Genomic DNA, 26,525 nt, shown 5'->3' with positions numbered 1-26,525 from the left:
ACCTCTTCTTCTAATTGTTTCTGGGAATTCTATAGTTCTTGGGAAATTGTGCCATTTATTTTTTTTTGACCGAATTAAGCTTCCTCAACTTGACCGGGCAGATCAGCTGCATTATATGTACACACTGCTACATTCTGGGACTTCTGAAGCATGGCAAAATAGTAGTACACACCCCACAGAGACTTATTCAGGACTGGTTTTGGGTTTCGATAAGACTTTAGGCCAGAAACATATTATCCTGTTTCTCCTTGTGCAATCTCACCGGAGTGATGCATAAAACCAAAAGTGTGCTACCTTATATCTCGTGCAAGGGAATTGTCAGATATATCCTTATGACTTTACTGAACGTCATCGTATTGATATGTGGCATGCGTCTGCAGATTGCAGAAGTGAGAAATGCATCCTTGGAGAACCTCTATGGGTAGTATTCATTGCCCAGTTGGCAATTTGGACTTGTGTGTGGCACAGCAGAAGAAGTACAAGGTAGGGGGAAAGATTGTGTCTCACTCTGGAGACAAATTATTTAGAGAGGTTCACGTGAGCCACTGCAATAAGAATCGCACCCACATTGAATGAAATAGCATGAAACAATCAAGGTTTTAAAGGCTGGTGTAAGGGACTCTCTGGTCCTGGATGGGGTAACTGTGTCCCTGAAGGACCAGGTGAGCAGCCTTGCAGTCATTTTGGACTCACTGCTGTCCATGGAGGCACAGGTCAATTCTGTGTCCAGGGCAGCTATCTACCAGCTCCATCTGGTACGCAGGCTGAGACCCTCCCTGCCCGCGGACTGTCTCGCCAGAGTGGTGCATGCTCCAGTTATCTCCCGCTTGGACTACTGCAATGCACTCCACATGGGGCTATCTTTGAAGGTGACCTGGAAACTACAATTAATCCAGAATGCGGCAGCTATACTGGGGACTGGGAGTGGCCGCCAAGATTATATAACACCGGTCCTGAAAGACCTACATTGGCTCCCAGTACGTTTCTGAGCACAATTCAAAATGTTGGTGCTGACCTTTAAAGCCCTAAATGGCCTCAGCCCAGTACACCTGAAGGAGCGTTTCTATCCCCATCGTTCAGCCCAGACACTGAGGTCCAGTTCTGAGGGCCTTCTGGCAGTTCCCTCACTGTGAGAAGTGAGGTTACAGGGAACCAGGAAGAGGGCCTTCTCAGTAGTGGCACCCGCCCTGTGGAATGCCCTCCCATCAGATGTCAAGGAAATAAGCAACTATCTGACTTTTAGAAGACACCTGAAGGCAGCCCTGTTTATGGAAGTTTTAAACGGTTGATGTTTTATTGTGTTTTTTTTTATTCTGTTGGGAGCCCAGCCAGATGGGTGGGTATAAATAAGTTGTTGTCATCATCATCATCGTCATCAACATCATCATCATCATCAAACCATAGATTAGTCATTCTCGGAGTTTGGTTCTGGGCACAATAGTGCACAATGAGAGAATATTCCATGCAAAATATATTGATTTTAACAAGTCTGTTTTCTGTGTGGCCACAGCACACTCACACACCCCAGGGGAGGCCGCCTGCTGTATCTCACTGGGATTTACTATTCTGATCTTGCCTCCTTCCAGTCTGCATCTGCTGGAATGGATAGTTCTGCCTTGCCTGCAGAAAGTGCAATTGGATCAGCCACTCCTCAAAAGAGAGATGCACTTCAATGACCTGCCCTCAAAAGATGTGGGCCCAGCGAAGTGACTCAGGGGTGGGGCCTTGAAGTCTGCCTCCCATTTAATCCAAAAGAAAAGTATTATTCAGCAACCAGAAATTTATATGATACCTCCTTAAGCTAAAGGAGGGAAGAGGAAAGCTCGCCACAATTGCCTTTTGGCAGTCTTGCGAAGACAGACACCGAAACGCACAGAAAAATCAAACTGTTTCCTTTTTGAGCAAAATAATGCTATAGCTGAAAAGATTGAGAAATCTTAGTCATCTACCACAACTGGAACTTTAAATAGAAGCTCTCTAGAGATGTGGAAATAAGTCATCATACCCTCTTGTTTCACACTTTAATGAAAAAAAACTTCTCTTACAGGGACAGAGTTTCCAGAACTCTGAATTAAGAGTGGGGAAATGGAGCTGGCAACAAAATTCATCTGTGTCCTGTCCTGTCCAGGCTTCCTGCCATCCATTCCATCCTCTGAGATTCTGTTGCCCACTCACCCTTCCACACCTTCCCCTATTTCCCCCGTAACTGGCACTCAATATTCTGTGGCTATTGTGTGTGGTCTGGTTTTGGGGTGGAGTAAGCCCCACATATTGCACTTTGGTAGGTCTTGAGCATGCTCTTGCCTCATTCTTGCTGCAATTCTGCCAATGCTCACTATCTGCATTCGCTATTATTGGTGCTGTAGAGTGGACTAAATTATAGGACAAGGGGTGATCAATTTCTGTGGCCACTATTCTCCAGGGAGTAAAAACCACATTTTACTCAGTGCATGAGTGGTCATGCTGCAGAACAAACATGCCACCTTGCAGTAAGAGCTTCACATGTTTGGAGCAAGTTAAAAGAGACCCCTGGACGGTTAAGTCCAGTAAAAGGTAACTATGGGGTACAGTGCTCATCTTACTTTTCAGGTCGAGGGAGCCAGCGTTTGTCTGCAGACAGCTTTCCAGGTCATGTGGCCAGCATGACTAAACCGCTTCTGGTGCAAAGGGACACCATGGCGGAAACCAAAGCGCACGGAAATGCTGTTTACCTTCCTGCCACAGCGGTACCTATTTATCTACTCATACTGGTATGCTTTTGAACTGCTTGGTTGGCAGAAGCTGGGGCAAAGCAACGGCAGCTCATCCCATTGCAGGGATTCAAACCACCAACCTTCTGATCGGCAAGCCCAAGAGGCTCAGTGGTTTAGACCAGAGCACCACCTGCATCATGGTCCAGAGGGATCATGCTCCAGAACAAACAGGTTCCACCTTGCAGTAAGAGCTTCACGGGTTTCACGCACATGCGCTCTGCCACTGGTAAAATCGTAAGGTGTTTTTACCACCAAACTCTGACTGATCATTTGGCAGGGCCACCCACATGAAATTGTTGTTAGCCACCCTTGTTCTAGAATAAAACACGGGCCGGGTTTGAGTGCCATTGACATACCTGAGAATTTACCTGCGGAAAGCAGGAACAAACATATATTGAAAGCAAAATCTCTGTGCTACGTGTCACTGTGTCTCTGCAGGTATAAGGAAATTGAAAAGCCCTGCCCAGTTAACCCCTTCTGCAAGTTTGCAGCCGTTCAGCTGTTGTTTGCACAGGTTTACTACCATGCCAGGGATTTGCAAGAAGCTGTTACTAGTTCTCCTAAATTGTCTCGCATTAAAAATGGACAATACAGAATCAGCCATCAGTTGCTGATGTTTTTGAGATACTGGCCTCCCTCCCTGCCTAACCCTGTAAGCCTAAAATACTTCACTGGGTAACACTGAAATTAGACAGGAGCTTGCTCCATATTTTCTTTCTCCCCTTAGCCACGGAGAGAGCAATTCCATGTCCCCAACCTTTGCTTTCTGAAAAATTCTTCGGTGTATTACTGCATAGCAGAGTGGTGTGACAAGGATAAAGAGATTAGACATGTTTTCATTTAACTCCTTCAGCTCAGAATTGGCAAAGGACAATGGGTTTGCTTACGGTTATAAGAAAGCCTTCATTAAAAGGCCAGGCAGTTCAGACAAAAAAGGAAGCACAGCCGTAAAATGGTTCTGCTGAATTTTTCCTTCGTAAGCACAGACAGAAGCAGTCATACATGGGCAAAGTCTGGGATGTAAGATGCAGAGCATAAATTCTACATTATCTGCTGCAGCTAAAGACGTTCACAAAAATTGCTAAAATTGCTGACGATGCTCGGAATAATGTGGACACTGCTAAACACGGTTGCAGCTCATTTGCCAGATGCACGGTTCTTGGATCATGGTAGTTCGTCTAGGGTGGGTTCAACTACTATTATCCTTGAGAATAGATGGCTGCAATGGACTCCATGTGGGTGTTGTCAGACATTAGCCACTGACAGCACAAAGCACCTTTGTACGCTACTGGTCTGTCTTCATAGTTTTGCTGTTAGCATAGAGAGTTAACATTTACTTAAAAGATCACCTTATTCCTAACACCCCTGCCCAGTCTTTGTGATCCACCACTGTGGCATGTCTGACGGAGCCTGGCACTGTTAAGACTATCTTCAACAAGAAATTGTGCATTTAGTGTGGTGGCCCCAAATCTCTTGATTTAGTGAAACCAGATCGGCATGATCTGCAATGAGTGTCAGGCACCAACTTAAGATTTGGTTATTTCAGCAAGCCTTCTTATGGAAATAAGTTACTGTTTTATAACCTCCTTAGATGAGCCTTGATTGATTGATTGATTGATTGATTGATTCATTCATTGCATTTCTCTTTCTTTGATTTATTCTGCTTGGTTATTTTTGAGTTTCTGTGCAACAACAAGATATATTTTGACCGAGTTTGCGGTCTAGAAATGGCCATTAACATAAGTCCGTGTGCAGATACTTGCAGATTTATGGATATGTTTAACATTTGTTTTGTGTTTTCTTTTGTAGTTTGTTTTCTAAGTGTCATGTGTGTATGTGCTATAATAATAAGATAATAAAATGCATTTACCCAAAAAAAGAAAAAGACATGGCCATTAACAATCTTCTCACACCCAGTTCAGCATGGCATGGAAACTCTGGACAGTCAGGTTGCAATTTTAATGATGCTGAAGTCTGGTTGTTTATTATCCGTGGAACTTACTTCAAAATAAGCAAGGTTGCACTGCCATGGTATTTCAGCACTCATTCTTACTGTGTTTATTTTTCTCAAGTTGCACTGTTCCTTGGTGGAGAACACGTTGTTGCAATTTTCCACCTCCTCGAATTCCCACTGTAATTTTTTAGTACACTTCCCTCCATCTTTCGGGAGTGCAGGAAGCTGCCTTATACCAAATCACATCGCTGACTGATTTAGGTGAATATCCCACAATCCCTAGCAGCAGCTCATTAGGGTTTCAAAGGGATATAGATCAGAATATTGAACCTGATGTGTTTTGCCCCTGAGCCTTGGGCCTTCTTTTGGTGCCAAACCAAAGCAGCATTTCCTCCCAATGCACAAACCAGCTTTTTTTTGGGGGGGGGGGGGGATTTCCTTGCAATCAAAGCAGGGAAGAAAATAGCAAATTCTCCTCTTCATGCCAACTGCTCTGAGCCCAATAGTTACCAGCACCCCCAGCTTTCACAACTTGCATATTTTTATTTTTAAAAAACTTGCAGTTCCTACACTGCTTCCAGCATTTTTGTTTCTCGTGTTTTTCCTTCCCTTCCACATTCCTGTAACTCTTGAATTCAGTTTATCCTTCTTGGCATGTCCAGGAGTATGGGCATGAAGCATTCTGATTTTCTAAGCCCCTAAACACACACACACACACACACACACACACACACACACACACACACTTTAAGACATTTTGTTTGCTTGCTTCTCGAACACTTGATTTGCATAGGTCAGGATTTCTGGAGTTGACTCCCTTTGCTTGCAAGCCAACCTGCCGACCTACCAACCTACCTTGATCCATCTGTAAGCATTTTAAGAGATGCAGCTGGCATGCGACGCTGCAGTGAATGCTCACAGTCACCACAGCTTCACATCCCTGCTCTTTTTGCACGCAGGGACTGTTCTTAGCTGCCATTTCACATCCCTCAAAATGCTTATGGATGGATCAAGGTCCCATGCACACCGCCTTTAAAGCGCTGGTCTTCAACTTGTTATAAGAATTTTAAGGTCTCCAATATGGAATAAATGTTCATAAATGAACACAGATCTAAATATATGAACCATGTGTCTGAAATAGTATCGGAGAGCAATCCTGAGGTCATTTTGACTCTCCCAATGACCTCAGATATTCCTCTGCAGTAAGTGGGGCAAATGGGGAAAGCCTTCCTATTGTCTTTTTGCTTGCAAATCCTGTCTTAAGGGCGTGTTTGTGTATGAATAGGGTGAGCCTGTGACCTGGAGTCAGGAACTAAGTAATAACCATCACAAAAGAATGGCCAGGCTGCCCAGGTAATGCAATCAGTGACCATTATCAGGCATCCTGGCAAACAGGATTTCTGCTGTAGACCACCTCCTTCTGTGATATATATATGATGTTTTTTGGGGGTAGCCTTGGGCTACAGGGTGGGCAATTTCAAAAGTCTATATAAGGGCTTGCACACCATTGTGCAGGGTTTTCTCCTCCCTCCTGTGTGTGGTGAGTGGGGACCCTGTAGCCACAGTTCCTTGGATAAAGATCAGGCTTACTAGCCGCATTGCTTCTCAATATACTCTGCTTGGCCTCTATTACTTTCTCCTACCGATAGGGAACCTACTTAAGGACTCTATACGGGCTCTGGAATACCCCATAAGGAAAAGGGAGCAGCTTTTCTTATGATAAACTGGTGGGTCAGAAGAAGCTACTAGTGGGTTGCGGCCTGATCCAAGGTGGGTGACAGCAGGAACTCTGCCACTGTGCAAATGTAGGGTTAAAGGTTAAGAAGTGGATCTCAATTATATATTTCGGTTAAAAGTGGCTCCTGGGTCTTAGAAGGTTGAAGATGCCTGCTTTAAAACACATTTATATCACTTTTGTGGTCGTGGTTTACCCCAAAGAATCCTAGGATCCTGCTCAGCACAAACGACAGTTCCCTTGATTCTTAAAAGAGAAGTTCCTTCAATGTATGTTGTGGATTTGACTCCTGTTTCGGAAGAGGCAAACTTTCCCTTTCTTTCTTTTTGAACACCAACATTTTCAGTATACAGGACGGTTTCTCCTGCCTTCTCCCTCCACCCATTCTTCTGTCCAAATACAACGTGGCCCTTTCAAAATCTATATTACTCTGCACCTTGACATAAGCCACCATGAGCTCTAATACTAGTGTAAATAGCAGCGAGTGTACTCAAGTGTTAAGACCCAGACAAATACCCATATGTTCCTCTACAGGGTAGGAGCAAACTCCAAAGTCGCACGGTTAATGAGGCAAAACAACGTTTCCTAAGGCTCCAAAGTCTAAACTTGCAATTTTGCTGCTGCAGGAGGCAGTGCATATGATATGCTTCCTATTCGGTGAATATTTTTAAGATTCTTATTATATGGAGAATTATTTTTTTTAGTCTGGTGGGGGGTTGTTATGCTGAATTTACGTAATTCCAATCCCCCTTCCCTGTTTGTTAGTCTTATTCATACCAAGAAAGCATGCAAATCTTACAGACTTAAGGGCAGCTTTGAGTACTATCTATTCTGACACAATCATTTCCCTGCCAAGGCAGTCACTAAATCAAGCACTAGGCTTATTATTTTTAAAATTGCTTCTGTTCCAGTTTGGAGCATAGGCCCACCGTCTCGTTCCCAGCACCCCAAGCAGTAGCAAAAACAAGAGGTCCCCTTCAGGAAAAAGCATACTGTACTTCAGTTCAAAGTAGTCCTTGACTAGATATGGGGGTTTCTGTTTTGTACTGCAAAAGCATTGTGGAGAATAAGGTCTTACCTTTGCATTGTTGGCAATTATGTTGGAATATTTTTAGTTGCTTAAATTGTAAATGAGTCCAAAGGCAAAACTATGCCTCCACATTCCATCAGGGATAGCTCAGTCAGTAGAGCATGAGACTCTTAATCTCAGGGTTGTGAGTTCGATCCCTGAATTTGGGAAAAGATTCCTGCACTGCAGGGGGTTGGACTAGATGACCCCTGCGGTCCCTCCCAGCTCAATGACTCTATTCGATTCTGTTTATTTTTCCTCTCTTATGTTGCCATTGGAGCAGTGAGGTCAAAGCAGGACAAAGTGGGCACTTCTGGCCTGTCTCAGTTTTCGGATGGGGTTCAGTCACAAATTCAGGTTGCATGGACATAGTTGGTTAGAAGTCTTGTGCAATAAATGTGTTACCCCCCCCAAAAAAACCCCCAAACAATGGACCTTTTGCAATAAGGAGAGTGATAGGGAAATGCCCTGGAAAGGGTGGGAGAACATTTGCTTTGACGCCACACTATCTAAATCTGAACTAAATAGCCAACCATCTCCTTGAAAGTCAATCAAGACGAATGCTCAATAAAGAGTATCTTCGGGCCAGTGGGCAATCTGGGTGAATTATTGGTACATTATTGGTACAGTTCAGCAGCTGCAGACCTGATGCTTCTCTTGGATGGGAACCAGTATATAAGTGGAAAACAATTTTTGCTTCTCTTTCTTAAAGCGAAAAGTGGGGACATGGGCATTAACCATTCAGCTCTTTGAGCTGGTTTGGCTTTGCTTCCGTCAAATTGTTCAGCCTTCGCAGAGAAGTTCAGAAATGGTGGCATTTCAAAACATTTATGGAAACAAGTTATCAACTCTCCCATGGAAGTTGGAGCTAGATACAAATTAAGTAATACTGTACAGGAAAACTTCAGATTCTCTGCAATGGCAGAAAGCAAAGGCTTTCCAAGCTTTAGCCATTTTTTTTAATTTATAGAAAAAATATTTATATACTGCAGTATCATTCAAGAATGCTCCAACTACCGCACAATTGCACTCATTTCACACGCTAGCAAGGTTATGCTTAAAATTCTACAAGGCAGGCTTAAGCAGTATATGGACCAAGAACTCCAGGAAGTGCAAGCTGGATTTCGAAGGGGCAGAGGAACCAGAGACCAAATTGCAAACATGCGCTGGATTATGGAGAAAGCTAGAGAGTTCCAGAAAAACACCTACTTCTGCTTCATTGACTATGCAAAAGCCTTTGACTGTGTCGACCACAGCAAACTATGGCAAGTTCTTAGAGAAATGGGAGTGCCTGATCACCTCATCTGTCTCCTGAGAAATCTCTATGTGCAACAATAAGCTACAGTTAGAACTGAATATGGAACAACTGATTGGTTCAAAATTGGGAAATGAGTACAACAAGGCTGTATATTGTCTCCCTGTTTATTTAACTTATATGCAGAATTCATAATGCGAAAGGCTGGGCTGGATGAATCCCAAGACGGAATTAAGATCACAGGAAGAAATATCAACAACCTCAGATATGCAGATGACACAACCTTGATAGCAGAAAGTGAGGAGGAATTAAAGAACCTTTTAATGAGGGTGAAAGAGGAGAGCACAAAATATGGCCTGAAGCTCAACATCAAAAAAATGAAGATCATGGCCACTGGTCCCATCGCCTCCTGGCAAATAGAAGGGGAAGAAATGGAGGCAGTGAGAGATTTTACTTTCTTGGGCTCCATGATCACTGCAGATGGTGACAGCAGTCACGAAATTAAAAGACGCCTGTTTCTTGGGAGAAAAGCAATGACAAACCTAGACAGCATCTTAAAAAGCAGAGACATCACCTTGCCAACAAAGGTCCATACAGTGGTACCTCGAGTTAAGTACTTAATTCGTTGCGGAGGTCCGTACTTAACCTGAAAGTGTTCTTAACCTGAAACACCACTTTAGCTAATGGGGCCTCCTGCTGCCGCCGTGCCGCTGGAGCCCGATTTCTGCTCTTATCCTGAAGCAAAGTTCTTAACCTGAAGCACTATTTCTGGCTTAGTGGAGTGTGTAACCTGAAGCGTATGTAACCCAAGGTACTACTGTATAGTTAAAGCTATGGTTTTCCAGGGAGTGATGTATGGAGGTGAGAGCTGGTCCATAAAGAAGGCTGATCGCCAAAGAATTGATGCTTTTGAATTATGGTGCTGGAGGAGACTCTTGAGAGTCCCATGGACTGCAAGAAGATCAAACCTCTCCATTCTGAAGGAAATCAGCCCTGAGTGCTCACTGGAAGGACAGATCCTGAAGCTGAGGCTCCAATACTTTGGCCACCTCATGAGAAGAGAAGACTCCTGGAAAAGACCCTGATGTTGGAAAAGATGGAGGGCACAAGGAGAAGGGGACAACAGAGGACGAGATGGTTGGACAGTGTTCTCAAAGCTACGAACATGAGTTTGACCAAACTGTGGAAGGCAGTGGAAGACAGAAGTGCCTGGAGCGCTCTGGTCTGGGGTCACAAAGAGTTGGACACAACTAAACGACTAAACAACAACATCATTAAAATATAGCGGTTTACAACAACAGAAGCACATAAAACCAAACAATAACATCATAAAAAGTCGAAAATAAGTTAAGAGCAAAAAGAAATTAAAAACAAAAAATAAAAACGTGGGTTTGTGGAGAGACTATTCAAATGTGTACAGGCATGACTCAAATGGCTCATCGACCACATTGACTAAGCAGGAGGAAAACGGAACCTATTCTCCATTTTGAAAGCATTTAAACCTCCTATTATTTGCCAAAGAATAATGGTGGGAGTTTACATGGGGAAATACCTTAGAAACATATGCCATACGTTTCAGCTGTCTTTTAAAGTAGACTGGAAATCAGGGAAGCAGGCAAGCAGGGACGCATTCTGACCAGCTGTCACTCCGACCATTACAACCATAATTATTTGGAAAAATAACTCTTAAAAATATGTCATTACCCATATTGAACCATTTAATTTCTCAGCCCTTTGCAATCACAGCAGAGTAGACCATGAAAGCAGCTTGTGGCAGACAGGTAGATGGGTCACCAGGTAACCAACTGCAAGTGTTGTGAGTGAGAAGTTACAGTGGCAAGTGGTCCCCAAGTTACAATAGCGAACGTACCAAAATATTGCAGCTAAGTAGAAGAAGCACCAAAGCCTACAGAAGAAGGAGCAGGATCCACAAATCGTTGTGCTTCAGAGATTTCAATATATCCCAAGAACCAGAAGCGGCTTTTTATGTGGATGAGGGGTACATGCTCTACTAGCTTGCAGGTGAGTCAGTGCAGCTGATCAGGAGCAGGGAGGTCGGCATGTTGAAAAAGCGCCGGCGGGAGCACCAGATTGGCTCTGCAATGTGTTTGCACCATGCCAACTTCCTCGTCATCATCCCCCTCCTGGGAAGCTATGCCAACCTGCTTGCTGGGGAGCTAGCACAGTAGCTCTGCCCCTACCCGGTAAGAAGCCCCTTCCACAAGAAACGGGCATCTGCTATGAAGCAAACTACATCAGCTCTAAATGCAGATTCCGCAACCCATGTAAAAGTAACCTCAAGGTTAGATTACTGCAATGCGTTATATGTAGGGCTGCCTCTGAAGACGGTTCGGAAACTTCAGCTAGTGCAGAATTTAGCAGCCAAGCTGCTCATCAGAGCAAGACGGTTTGAGCATATTACACCGATCCTGGTCCAACTGCACTGGCTACCGATTAGTTTTCTGACCCAATTCAAAGTGCTGGTTTTGACCTATAAAGCCTTAAACGGCTCAAGACCGCAATACCTCAGGGACTGCCTCTTTCCATATGAACCTACCCGGACCCTGAGATCGTCTTCTGAGGCTCTCCTTCATGTACCCCCGCCATGAGAGGTCTGGAGGGTGGCAACAAGAAAAAGGGCCTTCTCTGCAGTGCCCCCCCCCATCTGTGGAATGCTCTCCCCAGGGAAGCTTGCCTGGTGCCTTCATTATACACCTTTAGAAACAAAACGCTCCATTTTAACCAGGCAAACCTGGTTGATCCGATCAACATCCTATGCCCTTTTAAAATGTGTTTTTTTGGGGGGGCTATTGGGTTGTTGTTTTTATTTTAATTATGTATTTTGTGGTTTTATATCTTGATTTTATTCTGTGAACCACCCTGAGACCCCTGGGTATTGGGCGGTATAGTATGTATGTATGTATGTATGTATGTATGTATGTATGTATGTATTGGCCTTGCAAGCAGTTCATAGTTCTTTGAGAAGGGGATATTTTATTGTACAGCAGTAAGCCTCCTTTTTCAGGGCAATCCCAAACATGTCTGCTAAGAAGTAAACCCTATGGGACCAATTGGTCTTAATTCCAGGTAAGTGCTGATAGGGTTATTTCTGTGCTCCATACTCACTCAGAGCAAAGGGTTCTACCATGCAAGGCTCTAGAAGCTGTTCTAAGTGAGTGCTAACCTGAACTCAGGCCTTACTTACTCTACCCAGAGAACAGACCAGTGACCTGTGGGAGGGGAGAAGGAGATCATTTCAAAGTGTGAGGAATCACAGAATCATACAATCGGAAGGGGTCAAGAGGGCCTTAAGAGCCAACCCCTTGCACTGGAGGACAGTCTCAGATATGTCCACCTGAAAAGAAATGGGACTGGTGGCTGATGCCGATTGGCACTGGTGGGACAGAAGCCAGGGAGCCCAACGGTATGTGGAGCCAAGAGCTGATGATAGGTAGGAGCCAGCTAATTCTAGTTTTGCCCCCATCTTCTTCCCTGATGAGTACTACTTCCATCAACGGTGTCTCTGAAAATTTTACGCATCACTTGGGAAGACCGGCGAACTAATGCCAGTGTACTGGAAGAAGCAAAGATCACCAGTGTCGAAGCAATGATTCTTCAGCATCCACTTTGTTGGAACGGTCATGCTGTTGATCGTCTTCCAAAGCAACTACTCTATTCCGAACTTAAAAATGGAAAGCGTAATGTTGGTGGTCAACAAAAGAGGTTTAAAGACTCTTTCAAGGCAAATCTCAAAAAATGTAATATAAACACTAACAACTGAGAAACACTGGCCTGCGAGTGCTCCAATTGGAGAACAGCCTTTACCAAAGCTGTCATGGACTTTGAAGACGCTCAAACTCAAGACAAAAGCGAGAAATGAGCTAAGAGGAAGGCACCTTTGGCAAACCCTCACCGTGATCAACTCCCACCCGGAAACCTATGTGCCCACTGTGGAAGGATGTGTGGATCCAGAATTGGCCTCCACAGTCACTTACGGACTCACTGTAAAGACCGTGTTTATGGAAGACAATCTTCCTCGGCTATGAGTGATCGCCAGAGAAGAAGAAGTCTACAGGGCAACCCTAAGGAGGGAGTAGCTGGCAGGTTGCCCTGTTCTGGATTGGTTGTAGGTAAAAAGACAAGGTGGTAGGAGGGTAGACTGAACTTAGAGGGCAGTGGCCTGCTTGCCCCAAAAGACTAGCCTCTACTGGGAGGTGTCTCCTACCCAGCTTGGAGCACTAGAGGAGTCAGAAATACCTGTTCTGAAAGAAGGCGTGCCATCTCCATGTGCTTCGGGATTCACTTTGCATTTCCCCGCCCTCCAGCTTTGTTCTTTGCATTATGCGCCCTGGGCAGTTCATTTAGAGGCCACGAAACTGAAAACCAAGTGCGTTTTTTCACCCTGCTTGCACAATCCTCCTTCTCTGATGGGAATGGAAGTTTCCCTCCTAGTTTTCACTTCCTCCATGGTGCTATCATCGTCGTTTTAAATTAGATTGCAAATTATATTTTGTAGTCAGTGTGTCAGATTGCCGTACTTTTTACAAAGGTGCCAAAAGTGTCTCGCTCACGCAGATTACACAAAACCTGGTGAAAGGGAACAAGACCTGGTTTATACAGACTCTGCTCTCCCCAACTGCTTTGCAGGATCCTCTATTGGCTCACAGTAATACAAGCAAGCGGGTGGCGCTGTGGTCTAAACCACTGAGCCTCTTGGGCTTGCTGATCAGAAGGTTGGCGGTTGAAATTCCCACGATGGGGTGAGCTCCCGTTGCTCTGTCCCAGCTCCTGCCAACTTAGCAGTTCGAAAGCATGCCAGTGCAAGTAAATAAATAGGTACCGCTGCAGCGGGAAGGTAAATGGTGTTTCCGTGCACTCTGGCTTCCGTCACAGTGTCCTATTGCGCCAGAAGCGGTTTAGTCATGCTGACCACATGACCCAGAAAGCTGTCTGTGGACAAACGCCGGCTCCCTCGGCCTGAAAGCAAGATGAGTGCTGCAATCCTATAGTCACCTTTGACTGGACTTAACTGTCCAAGTCCTTTAGCCAGTGTGGTGTAGTGGTTAAGAGCGGTGGACTCATAATCTGGTGAACCAGGTTTGCGTCCCCGCTCCTCCACATGCAGCTGCTGGGTGACCTTGGGCTAGTCACACTTCTCTGAAGTGTCTCAGCCTCACTCACCTCACAGAGTGTTTGTTGTGGAGAAGGGAGGGAAAAGGAGATTGTTAGCCACTTTGAGACTCCTTAGGGTAGTGATAAAGTGGGATATCAAATCCAAACTCTTCTTCTTCTTTTACCTTTTACAAGCAAGCTTAAAGCAGCATTGCTTGTGCATGTTGAAGAGCACTAACATTCCATTTTAGCTGCATGCACCTCTACGGTTTCTAAAGGAATGTTAGTTCTTTACATTATAACTTAGGACTCAGACCCGATTTGGCAAGGTGAGCTTCTGCTGGAATGCTGCCGGGTTTGGTAAATAGGATCTAGACCCGCCTACCTCCGGCTTGCAATTACAACTGAAAGGGGAGAGATTTAAGGGGCTTGTTATCTGATGGTTGCATTGTAGCTCGAGAACAGGGCAGCCGGGAGGAATTTATCAGTTTTCTCCTGCCTCCAGCAGAGGCAGAACAATTCCAGCAGAACATGCCACCCAGCCAGCCAGATCAAAGGTAAAATGAAAGATGCACAACCTTTTCCAACCACAGGACTGAAGTAAGGGGAGATGGGCAGGAGAAGGAAACACACAGATTATTTGGCTCTTTGGAATTCTGGATGAACAGGAGTTCTGTTTAATAGACCAGCCATAGATCGTTGCAAGTCCATTACTAATTGCATACAAATAAAGCTGTTTAAAATACAAAACGAGACTGATAAAATGTTTGCAGAATCACTACAGGTGGGGTGATTTCAGTCTTGTAGGCTCTAGTTATTTTCTAGTATCCCATGATCCACCAATGTTTTTTGATTTTACCATAAACAAAAACAAACCCAAAACAAAACCCACAGGATCTCTAAATTGTTTTAAGGCATAACTCACATATATTAAGTGATCCTGGGTCTCCCCTCTTACAGAAGAAAATAAGAAAGGCCTTGCTTAGCAAATGGTTAGTAAAAATGCCAGCAATCTTTGATCATTGACTGAGAATTGGCCAATGATGTGTCTTTCAACCAACCCTGACCAACCCAATCTATCAGATAAAACAGCTTCCACCTTACTGATAGTTTTATTACTTCTCAGTTTTATTTTTATGAAGGATATGTGATATGATTATTTATTATATGGTATGATGATGATTGCAGTATATCTCCCTGGAATCCATCAGCATGAAAAATGGCTTAGAATTGTTACACAAATAAACATGATAGGGCACTATCAATTAAGATAATCAAGAAAACTGAATGAGAGAGCTTACTGTACTCTTATAAAAACTACCTCCAGATCTTAGAATGTCTGTTGTCCTTGCAATTAATAAGAAGCTATTGTGCTTGTTTGAAGATGTTATGTCACCCAAACCCCTTTGGGTTCCAGCTACACAAAGCTGACTTTATCTTGACAAAGATACTGAGAAGATGTGTTTGATCTTGGCAAGAGCTAGGTGTACCATGAACCATGTTATTATGGGAGGGGAGAAAGTCTAAGGGGAAAAAAATTCTTAAGAGAGTCCTTTTGACTGGAAAAAATAAAAGGACAGTCCCTCTTCCCATGTTGTATATGGAAAAATATGAAGCAAGCATCCAAATACAAAGATACAGACTCTTATGATATAAAATGCAAGCATAAATTATGGCAGAAAGGCCATTCATAAGCTCCTGAATGACTTGTCAGACTTACAGCCTGAATGAAGGGTGCTTAAGCCTGACTGAGCATAGGGGATTTATTTCCTAATATGTGTCTTTAGGATTCCAGGCTTATTGCTACATAAAAATCACATATTGATAATGCTGTAAATGGATGAAAGCTTTCAGCACAGAGGGGGAGGCACAACCTACTAATAAAATGTATTTTAATCAAATTAAGTCGCATTGATTTCATTTTAATATGCAGTGCAGTTCTGCCCATGCTCACGAGATGTTCCACTATGTTCATTGGGGCCTTATCCCAGAAACATGTGAGCCTAGCCATGTCTTACTTGAAATGCCTACTGATTTCAGCCTTAGTATAATAAAAACCACATCTTTTATAATGACAGGCTGAAAATGATTAATGGGTTTGCAGCACTATGCTAGGGTGGTATACATTTGACCATGTGATACTGGAAAACCCAAATCCAATAAAATAACCTCGTATGAATATACCTTAACAGCTACAACGTGGCTTCCTACGATTGCTCAGGTCATGGCAGAACAAACTCTTAGGTGAATCTGCTGTTGAAATTATTGTCTGGAAAGAGGGGGTCACAGGTATTGTCTCTACAACTTGCCAGAGTATGGAAAAACATATGCAAGAATACATTGCAAGAAGCCCAGATGCATAAAACAAGTCTATCTTCCATCAGATTTTTATCTATTAGGTATTGGGGGAGAGGGGTCACGCCATTAAAAAATGGGTTTTTAAGCAAAAATACTTTTCGGAGGAGAAGCAGTAGCTGTTTTTGCAGCAGTGCTTTGTGAAACACAATTTAGAAAACCCCAAAGGACACACTGTCCTTTTTGCACGGGACACAGGAATCAAGGCATCTCATTCTGCATGCCATTTTTCAAACACATGACGTTGCTCTTGGGGTGAGCGGGCTCCTTTCCAAGGACCCAGCCTCACACCAGAAGGTCACGGAGACAAACGCAGAATTTCTTGTAAAGAAATTCGCCAGGCATGTGCTCCACAAAATGGGTTCAATCCGAAGCCTCTTTGGTTCACAAGACAATCAGTCCCAAAGTCATATTGAGGTGGTGAAACAATCGCACGCAGAAGCTTTCACAAGCCGACACTTAACCAGAATCCAATCGGCCTTAGTCAACAGCACCCTGTCCAAATTGAGACGAATGCATGACTTTTGTAATGTTTTCATCACAAGTGAAAAGTGCAATGGGTTGAAATCACACAATGATGGTAGATTGGGCTGCTGCTACCACCTCTGTGTTAACTTGTATGGAAAATACGAGTGTGTGGGGGGAATTACAAACGTACAGGAACATTTCCTTCTCCATTTATAATTAGACAGCATTTTCATTTTGCCCATAAAGCTCTCCCAGGAAAGGGGGGGGGAGTAGAAGAAACAGCATGTTTCTGCTCTTATCTTGTTTTCCTCTCCCACAGTGTAAGCTGAATTCGGTTTTTAAGTTTCTGCTTAAACCGCGCATGATCTTTCCACCCTTGCATTCTGGCACCTGTATCCCACACTTGCATACCAAGGGAAAAGAAGGTTGCAAAAACTCGGGAATCACAGGACTCATAACAGCAGAACGACTCGCTACATATTTGTTGCAACAGACCAAATAGTTTTCTTTTCCCCTTGAAATCAAGTAAGCTCAATGCCGGTCTCCTTCTCTTTAAAACAAAAAAAGGGCACTTGCTGTGCAACTGTTCAAGATAACTTGAAAGAAAGGGGGGAAAGCAGGAAAGCTCACTCTGCTATGAGATCCAAAACATTCCTAGAGCCAACATTTCTGTACAGAAACACCACTTAGATGACCTCAATTAACAGATGGGGTAGAATTAAGGGCATGTTTTGAGATGAAATAATGCTCATTATCGAGATTTTATCATTGCCTTGCCTTCCTCCTGTTAGGATTTTAATTCAGGAAACTGGAAATAAACGATACAATTCATCTATATAAGGATAGCCCAGTTCCTACCCTGGTCACACTGGAGTCCTTGGGATTTTATAGGACCATCCTATGAATATTTACTTGGTAATAAGCTTGCATAATATGGTAATATTACAGTCTAATGCTGTGCAAGATTGCAGCCAAAGTCACTTCTAACCAAATGGATCAGTCAGAGCAAGCCTGCTGGTAAAAAAAATAAAAAATCCACTCCCCCCCCCTTTAAAATCACAGTGCAGTACTAATAACCACATTTACTCACATGCAGTCTTGTTGAATTCAATGGGGCATGCCCGCAGCCAAGCTGGGTTTAGGATCTCAGATAAGCTTCAAGGCTATTTTGTTCTATGAAACACGCTGCTAAGTCTTTTGTTAACCCTGAGAAAGGATATTCATTATCTTGTTAACATACCAAGCATTACTTTATTTTCAGTGTTGATTTAATATCAGGGTTTAGTACTGATCTAAAGGGATTTGTTTGTTTGTTTGTTTGTTTGTTTGTTTGGGCTGCCATATATCCGGATTTTCCCGGACATTACCAAGATTTCAAAGGTGCAATTGACGTCCGGGGTGACTTTGCGGCGCTTTGTCCTGGATCTCAGGCAAGCCAATCAGAAAATTGTGAGTTTTCCTTAAAAATATATATAATAATCTCAACAATTTGGGGGGTGTTTTTCTTCTTATAATACAATACTATAGATACATTGTCATTCAGATCTAATTTAGGGTTGCTACTCGTCCAAACTTTGGGCATTATTGTTAAAAAAAATAAATCTCAGCAACTTTGCTGTTTGTCTAAAAGAAGCTTGACAATTTTGATGGTTTCCAAAAAAAATAAAAACCTCAACCATTTTGGGGGTGTCCTGGTTTTTACTTTTTGAGCTACAGCAACCCTTTATTCCTGAGGAGGGCACAAAGGTGGGTTTATTCACTTAGGAATTCTTAAAGCTTGAGTCGAGCAGGTCAGCGTATTCTGCTCTTAAAACAAAAGGAAGAACAGGACCTTCTCTCTCTCACTCACTCAATCACACACACACACACACATACACACACACACACCAAGAAAGAAGAAAGAAAAAGAAGTTTACCATCCCAATAACATAGCTTATGAAGCAGACTAACGGAACATGCAGAGCTTGCAAGTATGGCATCGAAAATAAGAAATCAAGCTGACGAGGAGGGAATACCTTGCAGAAATTTGATCTCAGATACAAATTCCAGGTAGACGATACCTTGTGACCAGCAGCTGATAATATTAAACTTATGGGAACATGAGAAATAAGGGGAAGGAATTAAGGTATGTGCAGCTAAGCAAGATGTCCAAAGAGTTGTCAGGGAAGGCTGTCTTGGATGTCTCAAAGAACAGCTGCAGAAGAATGCAAAAGAATGCAAAACTGGAAACTTACAAATAAAAGAATGGAAAGCGTAGTTTGATGAGAAGACAGGAGCCTCAAAGCCCACACAACGGCACCAAGAAGTCTGCCTACCTGGATGGAAAGTCAGCTTAGCAGCCTTTGCAGGAATCCGGAAAATCTGGACCGCGAGTTAATGCATCTTTTTGCATTTGCAGGTGTGTTGGCCTGTTCAGACGAGAAGCGTTGAGATACCACTCGCCTCGTCCTTTGGCAATTTTCTGGAGACTGGAAAGGCGAAAAAGTTGCAGTGAGCCAACCCAAAAAGAAAAAAAAAACCCTCCCTTCTCATGGGCCTGAAAGACGCATTCCAGAAAGGCGAAAAGGAGCGCTAATCGGTTAGACCAAATTCCTGACTGGGCATAAAGCCTTAAAGTTAAGCTATTCCGCTTCCAGAACTTAAGTCTTCTGCCTCTTTTGCTGAAGCTGTGGGAAATGTCGGTCTCAGGCCTTCCCCACCCCGACAGTTCCCTTTCTTCACAGTAGCGAGGTTGTCTCTTGTCTACTCCCAGCCTTCAAACTCACCAAACCAGATTCCACCCCCCCCAACAACAACTTCCCATAAATCTGAACTGAAATTTTATCCTGTTCGGCTAGCTGCCCGAAGGCCAGTTTATCGTCCTTGCTGTTTCAGCAAGGTAGATAACCGTGCACAAGGGCTGCTGGGCATCCCTATTTTCCAGGACACGTCCCCAGAAACGGCGTCCTGGACAATTTCCCCGAAATCAGGCAAGTGTCCTGGGAAAGCGGCAATTGTGCCAAAAAGGCCAGAAGAAGAAAAGCTCTGTAACTCGAAAGCCTTTGTACTAAAGAAAGCTCCATGACTTTGGGGGTTGTCTAAAAAAACTCTGGGGGTTTCCCTTAATAATAAATAAATAGACAGATTAGATAGATATAGATAGATAGATAGATGATAGATAGATAGATAGATAGATGATAGATAGATAGATAGATAGATAGATAGATAGATAGATGATAGATTGATAGATGATAGATAGATAGATAGATGATAGATAGATAGATGATAGATAGATAGATAGATGACAGATAGATAGATAGATGATATATAGATTAAATAAAACTTGGACCATAGAAGAACACACCAGAATACTAAGGGCATATTCTGAGGATCTTTTCCACATGACCTTGCTTCCATGAGAGGTTTCCCCAACCTGGTGCACTCCAGATATTTTGGACCACAGTTCCCATCATCCCTGACCACTGCATGGGGAATTCGGTGTGTAGCAATTGGTGAAAAATCTTGGTCTATGTATGCCTTAGCTGCTTAAAACACAGTGAGGTCATTGCTCCCCTCACTGTTTCTCATTGCCTTTTTTTTATTTCCTGTACGCACCAGAGAGGAGGCGAGGATGTCTTTACTAGGACTGCCACACGTCCGGATTTCCTCGGACATTATCGGGATTTCAAAGGTGGAATTGACATCCGGGGGTGGGGGTGGCGTTGCTCCTTAAAAAAGCTTTAAAAAGGCGTTGCTCCTTAAAAAAGCTCGACAACTTTGGGGGTCTCCTAAAAGAAGCTCAACAACTTTCGGGGTGTCCTGCTTTTCAAAATATGGCAACCCTGATTGCGACAATTTCATGCCACTTTTCACATTCTGGAAAATCACAAATGCAGGTTTGACCTCAGACTGTAGCAAAGGCGTATAGGTTATTCAACGTAAGGGTAAAACCACACAAGACAGTAAAGAGTTGCTAGCACATAACATCCACCAATTCTGGTTTGTTTGTTTGTTTGTTTGTTTGTTTGTTTGTTTGTTTTGCAAAGGAATGATTACCCCAGTATTACTACCACCCAGTGCTTTTTTCCTTAAAACGTGTTTAGGGGTACTCTCATTTTGACTCAAGAAAATCGCCATTTTATAATTCAAATCGGGGGAAATAAATACAGTAAATTGACAAAAGTACAAAGACTCACCAAATGTTTAGGGGTATGCGTAACCCTGCATACCCCCAGAAAAAAAGGACTGCTGCTACCACCCCTTTGTTACAGATGGAGATTCTACTCTAGCAGTGAAAGGGTTAGCAAATGATGTGTAGAATCTCAATCAGGAAGATCTTTTGTTACTGTATAGTCATCTGAAAGCTCACCCAAAGAAGAATATTGTGAACTGCATTTGATCCCTGGCCAGAGCTATAATTCCCAGCACCCCTGAACTATGGTTCCCAGTGTATGTGTGTGTACATATATATATATATTTGGGGGGTGCACTGCACTGGGGATGTGTGAAGCAGGTAGAGTAGTTAAATAGTCTAGTCCATGTAGAAAAATGTCTGGGAAAATCCAGACGTAATGGCATTTTTTCCCCCTTGCGGTTTTGCTGAAGCAAGCTCAACAAATTTTCTGTATAGATTTTCACTGTTTGAAATATGGCCATAGATAGTTCAATGGGAACTGCTGCCAGCCTAGGAGCCAAGCTCCCCCTATAAACTTTTTAAGGGGGGGTTGGATATTTTATTTTATTCAATCCTGATTTCCAGGATTGTTGACAAGCTCACTTTATGCCCGGGTGGCACTGTGGTCTAAACCACTGAGCCTCTTGCACTTGCTGATCAGAAGGTTGATGGTTCAAATCCCCATGACAGGGTGAGCTCTTTCCCAGCTCCTGCCAACCTAGCAGATTGAAAGCACACCAGTGCAAGTAGATAAATAGGTACCGCTGCGCAGGAAGGTAAACAGCTTTTCCATGCGCTCTGGTTTCTGTCACAGTGTTCATTCACACCAGAGGTGGTTTAGTCATGCTGGCCACATGTCCTGGAAAGCTGTCTGTGGACAAACGCCAGGTCCCTCAGCCTGAAAGCAAGATGAGCGCCGCAACCCCATAGTCACCTTTGACTGGACCTAACCATCCAGGGGTCCTTTACCATTTTACCTATGCAATTTGGAGTACCCACCCTTAGAATGTCATGAATTCCATCGCAGGAGGGGGGAATGATTCTGTTGTACTCACCTGGTATTATAGCACACCTGAAGTCGTTGGTGCCATTGGAGGTTGGGGCAGAGATTGTGACAATTTGATTGTTTCTGTCCACTTTCAACCGTTTATCTGGCTAAATAAAAATAAAAATGCACCCCACCCCTCAGTCTAAAGCTACTTCCAGTTTTTGGAAAAGAAACAAAAAGGGAAACTAATTGAGAAACAATAAGTAAATCCTTCTGATCTTCCTTCACAGTTGCTTGGAGCCCATCTGACGTTACACAAGCACACACCCCGCTGTTTCGAGGCAAATCTGACCTGATGAGTTTGTGCAAAGCACAAAATCTCATCACACCCCGTGCATCTTGTTCAACAGAATCTGTGACTCAAAATCAACGCTGCTGCAGAAGAGGAAGCAGCCACCATCAGAAATATTTCTGAAAGCAGTAATTCCTGCTTGCATTATTACGCAACGGAGGCCAGGGCCGGGGGGAGGGAGAAATGCTATGGCTTCATTCTTTTGAATGACTGGTTCCAGTCCTTTTTTCTAAAAGAATGTTTAGGGGTACAGTACTCTCATTTTGACTCAAGAAAATCACCATTTTTTAGTTTAAATAGGGGGAAATAAATGCAGCAAATGGACAAAAGTACAAAGATTCACAAACTGTTTAGGGGTATGCGTACCCCTGCGTACCCTCAGAAAAAAGCATTGGTTGGTTCCATCAGTAGAGCTTGACAGGGCAACTTTTCAGTGTCTTCTAGGGTTGCCATATTCCCCAAAGGGAAAATCCAGACAAAATTGTTATGCTTTTTTTTCCGGTCTAAAAGTTGTTGACCTTTTTGGAGGGAACAGCTCCCCCCCAAAAAATAATTTTGGGACTTTGGGAATTTTAAAATACAAATTTCACCCTACTTGCCATACGTCTGAGGTTTTCCCAGACGTTTTGCCGAAAATCCACCCGGACGCCCTTTTGCTGGCTGATTTCAGGACATGTCCAGGAGACCCAGACATACGGCATGCAAGTTTGGCTGTGCCTATGGGGATCTCGGGCTCTCTGCCTACCCGCTTTGAACAGCAAGCTGCTTTTGAAAGCCCCCTAAATTTCAGGATAACTTTGCCATGTGATCTGGTAAGGGAAAGAGGAAACAGGCTCAAAGCAGCCTTAGGAGGAGGCAGCTTGTTCAGCTGGAGCCTTAGTCTCCCTCCACTCTGCCTGCTTCCCCCATCTGAAATTGTAAGAATACCATCATCATCCATAATGATGTTGCAACTATTATTATACTCCGCAGTTAGCTGTGCAGATTCCTTATGAATATAGAGGAATCATAGAATTGTAGAGTTGGAAAGAATCGTAAGGATCATCTATTCCAACCCCCTGCAAAGCAGGAATCTTTTGCCCAACATGGGTCTCAAACTCACAACCCTGAGAATAACGGTCTTGTGCTCTGCTGAGTGAGCTATCCCAAGTGGCATAGGATTGTACTGTATGGTGCCTTGGAGCGTTCAAGGACTTTCACATATATTGCTATAGTAATCCCTACAACAAATTCATGAGATTGTATTTACCTGGGAATAATCCGCAGTGAATTTTTGAGTAAGCAAAATGAGATTACATAAAATTGCTTTATCGTTCGTATGAGCGCAGGGGCCTGTGTGCTATGCTTAAAATTTCTATAGTTTGCATACACGTATGCCTGGATAATTGTCATAGCTCCCCCCCCCCAAGAATCCTGGGAACTATAGTTTGTGAGAGGGGTTCAAGAGATTTTTAGACTCTTGTCCAGAGCTAAGGCTCCTTGAGGAGAAGGCATAGCTGTTGAACCAGTTTAAGTCTGTAATGCAGATAAGCCCCTGGTAGTTTGCAGATTACAACATTTCTCTCTGTGAAAGACGAGAAATCAGAGAATTAAGTTTTCAGCAAGGGCACATTTGTGAAACAATGAAGAGGTCTGAAGCAACCCTTGCCTTCCTTACTCTTTTCTATTTTTTGACTTGGAATAGCATTGAAATGCTTTGGATTTAATATATTTTCGGTGAAGACAAAGGTAGCCAAAGTGAAACCAAAATTCCTGTACAAAACTGAAGAAACCACTTATTGATTAATAACAAATGGTTGGAATACCAACTAGTAATAATAACGATTGTTTGGGCTAGGACATCAAAGATTTTCCCTAACATCTAGTTTCTCTGAACTGATGGCAGATTTGAGTACAAATTAATATAAAGTCATGTTTCCTCCATTGTATTTTGAACATGTTTTCATTTCAGTCTGAGATTTAGGAAAAACCATTCTGCAATCAGCCTGGTTACACTTTAGCAATGTTCATATTTTTTTTCTAATGGAAACCCCTCCGTCCCTCCCGCAATCATTTTCAGACTGATGCAGAAGATCTTTGTGCACCAGAAATACCCATTGACTTCTATGGAGGAGGTGGCTTCTGAGTGCATTCGTTTTCAGGTGTGCAGCCTGCTAATGAAATCCACAGAGAAGCACATTCAGAAATCTGACCAGTTCAAAGGGGGAAATGGGCATTTCGTGCTCCTCTGTGTTTGGCAGCTCCTCCCGAGTAATATCTTCCATTAGGGAAGTGAAACTGAGACTGAGTGCGACGGAAGCATTTGAGCAGGAAATTGTAGACTTAGGTGGCAGCCTAGGGGTCCTAGTTTGAGGAACACACATGGGATTCTGAGAAAGCATTTGGGTGGAGAAGGAAGACGGTGCCACAAAAACATGAATCCAAGGCATAGATCCTCCTAGGGGCAAAACAAGGCTTTATTTCACCCAGGTCAAAGACCCAGTTTGGCACACACCTGAGTAGGCTGGGAGCCTCAATGGAGCCCCTCTGGAGACTTCGCCTGGGGCAAAATAAATCCTAGCTAGCCCCACTCCCTAGCTACAGCTCTGGGTCCTCCCGATTTTTACACTGGGCTTCTCCCAAGCTCCGATCATAAATCACATCTGACCTCATCTTAGCCATTTGTTCATTCAAATGCTATGAGGTATGCCTTGATGTTGGCTGCAGGTCTTCTTCTTCTTTGGCGATCCCTCGTAGCCAAGTAAGATTGTTTTCCATGAACACGGTCTTAAGAGTGAGTCTGTACGTGACTGTGGGGGCCAATTCTGGATCCACATATTCTTCCACAGTGGGGACATAGGTTTCTGGGCAGGAGTTGATCATGGTGAGGGTTTGCCAAGCATGTCTTCTTCTTAGCACGTTTCTCCCTTTTGTCCTCAGTTCGAGCGTCTTCAAAGTCCATGACACCTTTGGTAAAGGCTGTTCTCCAATTGGAGCGCTCTCAGGCAAGTGTTTCCCAGTTGTCGGTGCTTATGTTACATTTTTTTAGATTTGCCTTGAGAGAGTCCTTAAACCTCATTTGTTGACCACCAGCATTATGATTTCCATTTTTAAGTTTGGAATAGAGTAGTTGCTTTGGAAGACGATAATCAGGCATCCAAACAACATGACCAGTCCAAGATTCCCAAGCCCTCTGCTGTTGCTTTTCTAAATGTCACCCTGTTTGGATGAGACAGGGCACAGGCCTTGCACTTGGGACAAGCACAACTCTCTGTGGCTTCCCTATAAGGAGATGGGCATTTCCTAGATCAATCGATTTTTCCTGTGTATCACCCAAGGCCTTTACAATGGACGACAGGGAATAAAAGAAGACTTTAATCCAAAATCTTAACCTGCAGCAGTTTGCAACATAAAAAGAAATGCACAACATTAAGGCTTAAGTTCAGAGTGCAATCACATAGCTGGGACAGCGCTTCCGGGCTGTCAGCACAAATGAATTGCTGCCATTTCATGCCCTGGTTTGGCTGCTCACAACAGCCCAGTTGCTTGGACAGAATGTTCCGGGAAACTGTTTGCTAAAACAAGGAAGTAAAAAAAAAGATAAAAGAGAGGGGGTTGCTCAGCCACCTCATATTTACAGGTAAAGAAGCATCGCATCGCCTTGAAAACTGTAAGAATGTGACCGTCTTCAAAGTTTTAATACAATCTTTGGCATCATTTTCTACCCCACCCACATGAAACTGTAACCTCTAGGTACAGTTAGAGGGCATGTCTCTGTAATCGTGTCAGCTCCAGGTGAGCAGTTTAGAAATGTCAGAGATAAACCGGTTCTTATATTAGGCGGAGCTATTCAAGAGTACCTTGGTAACACCAATAACAAGCCTCTAATTATGATGTTGCTCTAATGCAATGCAATAAAACAAAAACATTACAAGACCTATAAAACTTGGCCTATTATTCTCCTTGCGAGCTGCATATTGTAAAAATAAGAAGCTGTAAGGAAACAGGCTCTTTAGCCTCAGCTTGGCGGCTAGAGCATCTTTTTTCTGTGCAGAAGGTCTCAGGTTCAACCTGCAGCATCTGCAGGCAGGCTGGAAGAGAACCTGGTCTGAAATTCTGGACAGATGCTGCCAGTCAGTCAGTACAGACAGCACTGAGCTGAAATCCAGCATCGCCTGAGCTCTGTGAGTGCAGGTTTCTCCCGAGTGAAGTGCAGAGTGTTTGAGAACCAGGACATTCGTAGGGAAACCAAAATGCTTGTTCACAAAGCTATTGCACTACCAACCTTGCTGTACACTTGTGAAACATGGACCGCTTATAAACACCATCTCCAGCTCCTCGAAAGATTCCAT

General features: G+C 43.5%; 1 protein-coding gene across 2 annotated transcripts in view; it reads right to left on the bottom strand.

Annotated features, from left to right (window-relative positions):
- Window positions 1–19,434, bottom strand: part of RBM47 (RNA binding motif protein 47) — an 89,360-nt gene extending 69,926 nt beyond the window's left edge. Inside the window, exons 1-2 of one of the 2 annotated variants that reach the window (XM_053403644.1) lie at window positions 19,017–19,434; window positions 17,792–17,907 (exon numbers count right to left, since the gene is read on the bottom strand). The gene's annotated coding sequence lies outside the window, so the exon portion shown is untranslated. The remainder of the gene's footprint in view (window positions 1–17,791; window positions 17,908–19,016) is intronic. The other variant, XM_053403646.1, reaches the window with a different exon arrangement.
- Between the last annotated feature and the right edge of the window lie 7,091 nt (window positions 19,435–26,525).

This window comes from Podarcis raffonei, chromosome 9, assembly GCF_027172205.1.
Source record: "Podarcis raffonei isolate rPodRaf1 chromosome 9, rPodRaf1.pri, whole genome shotgun sequence".
Taxonomy (NCBI): Eukaryota; Metazoa; Chordata; class Lepidosauria; order Squamata; family Lacertidae; genus Podarcis; species Podarcis raffonei.
This window is presented reverse-complemented; position numbering and strand designations above follow the sequence as displayed.